General features: G+C 40.8%; 1 protein-coding gene and 1 pseudogene across 1 annotated transcript in view; one reads left to right on the plus strand and one right to left on the minus strand.

Moving 5' to 3' along the window:
- HSF2BP (heat shock transcription factor 2 binding protein) overlaps positions 1–10,995 on the minus strand; it is a 116,315-nt gene that overhangs the window by 97,703 nt on the left and 7,617 nt on the right. The gene's annotated exons all lie outside the window — the stretch shown is intronic.
- On the plus strand, positions 3,503–3,773 carry LOC103273544 (annotated as a pseudogene).

The following is a 10,995-nucleotide window of genomic DNA, read 5'->3' on the forward strand; positions in this document are numbered from 1 at the left end:
ATTCTTAAAGTTATGACAATGATGTGGCACTTCCTCCTAAAAGACCCCTCCTTCCAATACTTCAACCTACTGAAGAAATCATGCTGCTGCTGTTTTCATGGGAGACTTTTCAACTTAATAAACCTCAATGACCCCCTTGGTCATTCCACACAGATAATCAAACCATGTTTAAGTGAAAAAAATAATATTCCATGTCTCATTTTAAAACAAAACAACCTCAGTTAAAGATCTTAAAATCCTTATGATGGAGATCACTGAGTATAATTTTTAAAAATACATACTTTTTTTAAAGGTGGAGTCTCACTCCATCGCCCAGGTTGGAGTGGAGTGACATGCTCATGGCCACCCCAGCGTTGACCTGCTGGGCTCAGGAGATCCTTCTGCCTCAGCCTTCCAAGTAGCCGAAACTACATGTATGCACCACCACACCTGGCTAATTTTTTTTCATTTATTGTAGTGTTGAGGTCTCACCAAGTTGCCTGGGCTCTTCTTGACCTTGGCCTCCCAAAGTGCTGGAATTACAGACTTGAGCCACCGTGCCTGGCAAAAAAAAATCTTAACGTACATTTGAAATCCTAGTGCCTATTCTAAGCCAGTCACACAACACTTGAATTAGCTAGAAAATGCTCAAAACAAAGGAGGGGGGGGATTTGGAACCAAAACATGGAAATAGCTATTTTTATCCTGCATTGACAAAAATTTGCTTGAAAATTTTTCTTGTTCTAATGTAAAAGTCACTGAAATAATCTTTTGTAAGATGAAGAAAATGTGTGACTAACAGAAACTGTCCAATATTGGCACTGCCAATGTACTGGACACCACCTTGTATCATTAACTTGTCATACCTACCTATCAAAACTCCCCCACCTATCTATACAGTGCCAAGGGAAAGGAGCAGATCTCACCTTTTTAAAAATTTCTTTATCATTATTTCTATGCAATGCTTGACAAATACAAGGCATATGATAAATACCCACCTGATTGATTTATAAACTAAATTCACAAAAAGACTTGAAAATAAATGCCATCACAAAAAAGCTAAGCTCAATCTTGCTGAACTCAAATGAATTGTTTCAGTATTTCCCAAAGCACTTGGGGAATTTTGCTTTTTATTTACTGATACACAGATATGACATGAATGATGGGATAATCAGGAGTGATATTCAAACACTATACCCCTCCCTTCTCCACCTTGTTCACCATAAGCCTTTCCCCTGTGCTCTCCTCTCTACATGTCCTTGGATGCTGGACAGTCTCCATGTGCCCCTTCAGACTCTCTCTACCCTGCTTTGTGCCGCAAGAGACTAAAGTCAACATCTGCAGCAACGGGGCTCCTTTGTCCAGTGGCCTCCTATTGGACATGGAGACTGGCAGCCTGGCAGGAAACTGGAGAACAGTAGATGGAGATTGGGACATCTGTCTCCCCACAGCATCCTCCGTGCTGGGCTGCATCCTTCTGGATGAGCCTCTTCCCTACTCATCCAATCTGGTAACTCTCCCTCTCCAGCAGTCCAGGGAGGCAGCGGTGCTCCACTCCTGCTGACTCCCAGATGCTTTACTCTCCAGGTGCTGGCTCCCTTAGCCCTGCCCATAACTTTCAAGTAATCCCTTCATTATACTCTCTGTTTACTCCTTTCATTCCCTGCCAAGAGATGAATGTGATACACTCTGATGTTCTTTCATTTGGACTATGATAAACTCTGGATCAAAGTAATAACCTCTTCTTGGTACTCACTTTGACACCACATTCTTCATGGGTTATTTCTCTAGTTCATGTTTCTACATGCCACAAAAAAATTCTTCCAGGAGCTGAAACACAGGTGGCCCTCTCTTCTCATTAGTAGAGAAATCTCAGGATATTTATCTCAAAATACCTCACAAACACTTTAGAAATCACGTACTGCAGTGATTTTCAAATCCCAATGCTAAGAATCCAAGATTATCTTAGGAACAGTTATGGTTCTGTAAACATTTAATTAGCATTTCTATTTTACAATGTTTTTAACTTTTTATTTGGAAATAATTTAATATTTACAAAACACTGCATGAATAAAAATAATACAAAGAATGTCCATATACCCTTTACTCAGACTTATCCACTGCTAACATTTTCTCACATTTGATCATCACCTATACCACACACATACAAGTTCTTCTGAGCCACTGGAAAATAATTACATAAACTATGGTCCTTTACTCCCAAACAGTTCAGTAAATACAGAAGATGCCAAAAAATGTATACACAGGGCAACCCCTTTGGGTCCTCTCCCACTGTGGGAGGGAACATTTATGTCCTCTCAATAAATCCTACTTTCTAAAAAAAAAATGTATACACAATTGAAGTACGACATTCGCTCAAAAAATGGTGTTAATCAAACGAATGCTAGCATCACCATGGGAGAAGCAGGACAGTTAAAAAAAAATGGTAGAAGCATGATTGCACAAACATCATATACATTGCTACTGTAATTCAACTTAACATCTCTTAAAATGTTTATACATTTTGTTGGCACCCCCTGTATTCCCCAAGAATAGAGATAATGTCTTGGGCACCCATTATATAGTTATCAATTTCTGGAAAATTAATAGTGATAGAATACCATGATCTAATATACCAGCAACATTCAAATTTTGTATAATGGTCCCTTATTGCCCTTTATAGTATTTTTTTTCCTTCAAGTATAGAATCTGGTCTAGGGTCAGGTAATACATTTAACTGTCATGTATCTTTAGCCTTCTTTAATCTGGAGGACCTCCATGGTCTGTCTTTCTTGTTATGAAGTTACAATATGCTAACAATTTAAAAACCAAGATTATACATATGGAAGGATTTCCATCTCCAGCTATGATGGTGATGTGGCAGAACAATCTTCCCACCAAGAATAACTAGAAAAGCTGCATTTAAGCAACAACAAAACATTGTCTGAAGGTATCTGAGAACTACCACGTCAAGCAGGTCTTGACCCAGAGGGGAGGAAAATACTCCAATGTGAGTGGGTCTAATACCTCATTCTTCCCTGTAGCATTTGCTATACAAAAGCAGCACAGGCAACAAAGCTAAGCAGTGCCCAAGAGTCTCATAAGGCTGTGAACAATTTTGAAAGTGTACAGCTATCAGATAGCCAAAACAAGGGTAGGCCATGATCCTGGAGAAAAAAGAAACACAGAAAAAGGAGACTAAATCAGAAGAACCCTTTCTCCCTTTGAAGAATTCAGCCATCCATAAGTAGCACCAGAGAGGCTGTGAAGGCAAGCCATGAATGAAAAGGAGTCAAGCTGCCAAAGCTATAACCAGGGTCCCAGTGTGCAAGAGATAAAATTGTATAAAAAGGCCTGCCAAGGTAGATTCTGGTAAACTCAAGCGTCCAGTTGAACCTTGAAGGACCTATGCCCTGAGAATGAGATTTCTCTAGAAGCTTGGCAGCTTGGGACCTGCTGCAGTTGCCAGGGATGGGCAGCTTGGTTGATGGCAAGTGGCCTACAGCATGGGCTGACAGTTATGATGAATTTATCCCTCAATCCCAGACATTCCCTCAATGGATTAGCAGGAAAGTCAATGACAGTGAAAGTGAAATGGTTAATGAAGTACAAGGGCTACTGGTACCAGTAGATAGCTATATGAACTTCTAGCTTGCAAATACAGAAGAATACATAGATGAGGCACTGTGTGGATATCTGGGTGAAGTTTTAATAAGGTATAATAATGGCCTTCATTCAGAGGTGTTGAAGAAGAGGAAGAAAATGGGGAAATAAGAGAACAGCATCTTTTATGAGGGATTTTTTTAATACTTATTTCTAGACAATAAAGACTTGTTTAAAAAAAAAAAAAGAGTATAAGAATGAACTATAAATAGGCCAGTTAGAACTAACTGAAACCAAATATGAATCAGCTCAATCCCTGATTGGATTAAGGTGCTCTACTCTTACTCTATTCTAATTGACTGACAGAAGCCAGAAAATAAAAATCCTTTCTGCAGAAAAATAACATTATCCAGAGTCTCTAAAATTTTTCATTAAAAAAAAATATTCCATTAGTGAATAAAAACTTACCAGGCCTGACGAGAGGAAAAACAGACAACACAATCAGATCCACAGATGATTCAGATACTGGATTTACCAGACACATGCTTTAAAATAACTGTGATTAATATTCCAAAAACAAGGCCGGGCATGGTGGCTAACGCCTATAATTCAAGCACTTTAGGAGACCAAGGTGAGAGGACTGCCTGAGCCCATGGGTTTGAGACCAGCCTGGGCAACCTGGCGAGATCGCATCTCTACAATAAATAAAAAAAATTAGCTGGGCATGGTGGTGCATGGCTGTAGTTTCAGCTACTTGGAAGGTTGAGGCAGAAGGATCACCTGAGCCCAGCAGGTTGAGGTTGCAGTGGCCATGAGCATGCCACTGCACAAAAGCCTGGGCAACAGAGTGAGACTCAACTCAAAAAAAAAAAATTCCAAAACAGATAATAAAAGAATTTATCAGAGAACTAGAATTTTTAAAACCCAAATAAAAAAAATCAATGCAAAAGCTAATAAATACTAAAAAACAATAATAAGAATAATAAAAACTGATAGACTCAGAATCAGACCCACACATACATGGCCACTTACTAATTGACTTATGACAAGAATGACCTTGCAATACAGTTGAAGAAGACTGTCTTTTCAATAAATAGAGCCAGAATTGACCACAATTGGCTAGTTAGTGGCTATTTAAAAAACAGACATGACAGTATAGATTATACATCATCATCACAGAAAGTGCTATTGACAGTGCTGAACAGAGGCTAGGTGCTGGTATACAAATTTAAAGTTAAACAAAATAACTTTTTTTTCACTACTAAAGAAAATTCTGTTAGTCAAATATCTCTCCAGAGTATGATGGCCACACTGGTTTGTACTCACTGCTGATATTTGCAAAGACCAAACAAGGCTGATTCACAGTATTAACCTCTAAAAATATATATTTATGTAAATAAATTTTAAAAGGTTAAAGCTATGCAAAGTTAAGTATTTCAAAAATGAGACTGAAGGCCAGGCACAGTGGCTCATGCCTATAATCCCAGCACTTTGGGAGGCGGAAGCAAGAGGATTGCCTGAGCCTAGGGGTTGGAGACCAGCCTGGGTAATTTGGTGAGACTTTGTCTCTACAATAAATTACAGGCATGGCAGCATGCATCTGAAGTTTCAACTACATGGAAAGCTGAGATGAAGGGATTACCTGGGCCCAGCAGGTCAAGGCTGTGGTAGCCCTGAGCATGCCACTGCACTCCAGCCTGGGTGACAGAGTAAGATTCTGACTTAAAAAAAAAAAAAAGAAAGAAAAGAAATTAGACTGAAGTGTTATATATGGTGTCAAGATATAAAAATAATTCTAACTCCTCTGACTTTGAGTGAATATCTGTTTTGAGTGTCCAATTGTTTTGATTATATCATTTAACATCTCAAAAGCAACATAATACATGAAATGTTTTCTATAAGACAATGAAGACTTAAATAGGCAGAATGGTTTTCATTATCTCTTTCCAAAATGAACACATGCCATTTAAGGAAAGCAAGAAAGTATTAGATCTTAATGTTTAATTGCAAAACAAAAATACCCAGCTCCTTTAATTTCAAGCTTCAGATCAGTTTCACTGGAAAGCATCCCCATATTGCCAGGTGACCTGTTTGAAAACTTTACCATTTGTAACTCCTTATCTCTGTGATTTGTGTCTTTTTCTTGCTGCTTCACAATAAAAACTAAAACATAAATTGGATGCTAAGAAAGATAACACAACTGTCTTCCAAAACCCCTAATATTAAACTTTTGTTTTCATCAAGATACATTCATTGTACCCACTGATTTTACAAGTAAATATTCTAAAACTGAATTTTTAAGATAAATATGCAGAAAATGTAATTTTCATCTATTTTACATATAGAACTATCATATACTAATATATGCAATTTTATTTTTTAAAAAACAGGATTTTCCCAGTGTAACATCAATCTTTGATACCCCTTTAGTGATAGTCCCCTCACTATTGGGTGAAAAAAGTACAAGAAGGGGTGAGAGAAAACAGAGGATAATTTAACTTTCCCTGAGTACTTATGTGCTGCTGCTTTACCACGGTAATCTCGTGCAAGCCTAAGAACACTATAGGTAGCCGGGCTCGGTGGCTCAGCCTGTAATCCCACACCTTTGGGAGACTGAGATGAGTAGACTGCCTGAGCCTGCAGGTTCGAGACCCGTCTGGGCAGGCGAGATCTCATCTCTACAATAAATCAAAAAATTAGCCGGGCGTGGTAGTGCGCGCCTGTAGTTCCAGCTACGTGGAAGGCTGAGGTGGAAGGATCGCCGGAGCCCAGCAGGTTGAGGTTGCGGCAGCCGGGAGCGGCCACTGCACTCCAGTCTGGCGACAGACTGAGACTCCAACTCCAAAAAAAAAAAAAGAACACTATAGGTATACCCACTTTACAGGCAGAAAAACTGTTGAAGTTGGTGCTTACACAGATAATAAAGGACAGAACTGGAATTCAAACCAGGTAAGTCTTATTCAAACCTCCCAATGCCTTTTCCAAATTCACAAAATGACAAGGCTGCTGGAGTGTGAAGGAGAATGCCCTCTTCATCACATCAAGTGTTCAAATGGCTTCCCCCACTGTCTGGAGATGCTATTTATTGAGAACCCTTGTGAGCCAGGCACTATCCCAAGATTAGCTCATTTTAAATGTTACCACATTCTACGAGTTAAGCACTATTGTCCTCGTTAGACAGGAAAGGAAAAATACTGAGACACTAGTTAGCAAGCAGTACAGAGCTGACTCTCATACCTCCATATTCACACTGCTGATCCCAAATCATGACACTGTCCATACTTTATCACCAAAACTAATCGTTTCTTCACATGTCCTTTCCACTCCATCCACATAGTCACAGTCCCATACACTAATGCAGCCCAAGACCTTCCTTGATGAACACTCTAACATTCATTTTTCACCTCATCCCTCAAACCTATCCTACACTCAGATACAAACATCATTCCCCTGAAAATGTCCCTGTAATCGCTACTCTCATGGTCATTTCCACATGGTAATTTCCAACTGACTCTCATTTCAAATTAGAAATCGTGACTGTCCTCTATAGGCTGGTCTTTACTGCCATTAATTGTTATATTCCCAATCCTCACTCCACATATCAACCAGGGAAATTATCTACTGAACCTGCCATTCGTCTGCTCAGTCCCATTTGTGACTTTCACACATGCTACCCATCCCAGCTCAGAACATCTTCCCTTCTTCTGATACATCGTGCCTCTCTCCAATGCTTATTGACTCCTTAGGATTCTCAGGTGACACCTTCATCATCATTATGCCAAACCACTACTTATCTTGCCCAGTCTCCCAAAGGTAGATGCTGTGCTGAGTCAGAAAAGAGCTACTGACTACTTGATACGCATCATATCAAGTCTGCTAGCTGGATTACAAGTTACTTTATTACCTAAGCCTATCCAAACAGAACCATACCCACACTCTAAAAGAAACTTCTCAAATCAGGTGTACAGCTTCCCTCTACTCCTTCCCTGCCTGCATTTGCTCCACCTTCAGGCTGCCCTTCATCATTGCTTAAGATGGGAAGCACACACCAATCTCTAGAAGCAAAAGAAGTGAATACTAGTCAAAGCCAAGAACCCCACTGGACCATAGGGCTAGGTGGGAGGGTAAAAGAATCAAAATGTTGAGCAGCTCTTGCCACCACAGTGTGAGCCTCAAGTCTACTCTGTGGGCTCCATTCTTAAAGCCATGTCCTATGTCACAAGTCTGGGAAGATAGTCTCCCAGGAAGGCCCAGAGAGGACCTCAGATCTAGGCCTTACCTTACTTCATGTTGCCCAAATGGTAAAAATTCAAGAGCCAAAGTGAGATAACAGGTGCCTTGGGAAGTGATCTTCAAGGCTAGGCCTCAGGCCAGCTCACAGTGATCCCTCTTACAGTCACCCCAGTTCACTCTGATCCTTCCTTTCTCCTACACCAGGTTTCCTTTAGCACATGTTATCTTTTTTTTGAGTTGGAGTCTCACTCTGTCGCCCAGACTGGAGTGCAGGGGCCGCTCCCGGCCACCGCAGCCTCGACCTGCTGGGCTCTGGCGATCCTTCTGCCTCAGCCTTCCAAGTAGCCGGAATTACAGGCACGCACTACCATGCCCAGCTAAATTTTTGATTTATTGTAGAGATGAGGTCTCACCTGCCCAGGTGGGTCTCGAACCCATGGTCTCAGGCAATCCACTCACCTCAGCCTCCCAAAGGCGCGGGATTACAGGCTAAGCCACCGAGCCCAACTAGCACATGTTATCTTCATGAGATAGCACTGCAGTTGAGAAAGAAGATCATGCAGAGAGAGAAGGGTGGTCCCTCAGAACCAAATATTCAGCCAGGGAGAACATATAATGGTAGGCAAAATCAGTGATCCTGCATTGTCCTGTTTATAAAGTAAAATGGGAATAAAACCACATTGTTGGGACGCTCATCAAGATGTCAATGGAACAAGCCAAACTGTGACGATCTCCACAAAAGGTGGCTCCTGAAGGCAGTGGGGGGGGGGGGCCTGCTGTAGCCAGTCCCATCAGGCAAACAGCCTCCATGGCACTACGACCTCTGCAAGGGATTACTGTTGTTTGCTACCAAGTGCTGAACAGCTGCTGATGCTGCGGCTCTTGGCTCCGGCCCTGCAGAATTCCCGGCTCCCTGCTCCACCTCAAATCAATGGTGGCACACTAAATGCAGCACCCAATTATATCGCTGGTTCCCAGTGCCTGATACACACCATCATCACCTGTCATAGTGGATCATCTACAGACCTGGACGAGTGGAGAGAAAGGACAAGTAGAGAGAAAGGATTGGTGAAAGAGGAGCTGCCCACCATGGTCATTTTCCAGGCAGAGATTCCCATTGCCCCACTCATCTCCGAGCAGCCTCCACCTTGTTTTCTAAGGTAATCTCACCAACACAGGAGACAGAAGCCCCTCCCCTACGCTGAATCAGACACAGACAACTCAGTCCTGTGTGGCAGAGCTCTCAGGCAGCAAGCCAAGGGAACCGACCCAAGCAATGAGTAAATCTATCTGCCTGCAATGAGACCAAAGGGGAGGGGCTAGAGATCAGAGCTGAAGAGACTTTAGATACTCAGGAAAGACTCCAGAGTTAGTCTGGTTTCTTATTTTGATTTTTGATTTGATTGCTTTGACTGTTTGTTTTGTTCACTTTTGTTTGCTTTTTGATTTAGACTACCTGTTTGGGTTGGGGAAAAACACATCAAAAGGTATGATTTTATTGGACTGTCTTTGTGTGATTACCAGTACACTTTAGGGAATTTTGTTTGTTTGTTTATTTTTTACTCTTCTCTGGCCTTGTGTCTCTTTTTATTCATTAGTTGGTACGTATGTCTGTTTTGCCTCTTACTCTATTCTCTCTAAAATTTCCTCTTGACCCTCCTCTTCCATTATTTTCTTTTTTCTTACCGCCTTTTGCTCCAGGGAGCAAATCTAAACCCTACTGCATGGACAGATTGTAAGGTAGTGGGAAGTGGGTTCCAGTGTGCCCATACCCTGTTGGTGGATACTGGGATCTGCAGATAGATTCCGAATCACAGCTATCCCCTCAATTAAATCTCAAAACTGCAAAAAGTCCAGCTCCCAACCCACAGTTCAGCCTCAAAAGTGAACAAAGCCAGAGGACTCTCATAAGGAAGAACAGGAGATTGAACAAAAAGAAGAAAAAGCAACCCCACCTTCCCTGAAAAACAGAATTAAAGAAGGAGAGGGAAAGGGGGAGAGAAAAATCTACACAAATGAAGAAAAACCAAAAGAAGAATATGGGTCTCTCCCAGACCCCTGGGAGGTCAGACAATGAGAAAACGAATATTGGAATGTAAACAATGAAGAGCCCCCAGAATGACTGGTCGCAAACTACAAACCCAGATATCAAGACATTAATGGAGAGATTAAAAAGAATTGAGGAGAGACAAGAGGTAACTAGGAAGGAGTTGATAATTGAAATAACAGTGGTAAAGAATACAGTGAATGAAATAAATAACAAACTGATAAGCATGGAAAGCAGAATTAGCCAAGCAGAAGAAAGAATCTTATAGCATGAGGACCAAAATATAGAACTAAGCCAAACTGTCAAAAACATAGAAAAGAAGCTTAAAAAGCAGAACAAAACCTTCAAGAGATGAGCGGTTACTTCAAGAGACCGAACCTAAGAGTAATTGGACTTCCTGAGGCAGAAAGAGAGACAGAGACCACCCTGGAACAAACATTCCATGAAATTATTCAAGAAAACTTCCTCATCTCATCAGTGATGTGAAAATTCAAACACAAGAAATTCAGAGAACCCTTGCAAGACATCAAATGAGAAGACCAACTCCCAGACACATAATAATTTGCCTAAACAAAGTAGGTATAAAAGAAAAAAACCCTAAAGGCAATAAGAGAAAAAGGTCCGATTACCTACCATGGAAGACCAATTAGAATAGCAGCAGATTTATCTACAGAAAACCTTCAGGCTAGGAGAGCTTGGAGCCCTATCTTCAAAGTTGTAAAGATAAACAATTTCAACCAAGAATAACCTACCAGCCAAGCTAAGCTTCATCAGTGAGGGAGAAATCAAATCTTTCCCAGATATCCAATCCCTAAGAACTTATGCTGCCAACAGACCACCTCTACAAGAAACACTTAAGAAAGTATTAAACACAGAAGAAAAGGAAAAAAGAACAACAATGTTCCTCATAAGAGTACAGGAAAAAGATTAAAAACACACATGAACCATCCCCAAAACCAAAAGAAAGACAACAAACAAACAGGAACAACAACAACAGCAATAACTCTATAAGAACCTAATGATAGGGATCAGCTCTTCATACTTCAATAATTAGCTTGAATGTGAATGGACTAAATGCACCACTGAAAAGACATAGAATGGCAAAATGGATAAAATATCACCAGGAAACAATA

The sequence above is a fragment of the Carlito syrichta genome, unplaced genomic scaffold, assembly GCF_000164805.1.
Source record: "Carlito syrichta isolate Samal-C Ts95f unplaced genomic scaffold, Tarsius_syrichta-2.0.1 Scaffold314085, whole genome shotgun sequence".
NCBI classification, from domain to species: Eukaryota; Metazoa; Chordata; class Mammalia; order Primates; family Tarsiidae; genus Carlito; species Carlito syrichta.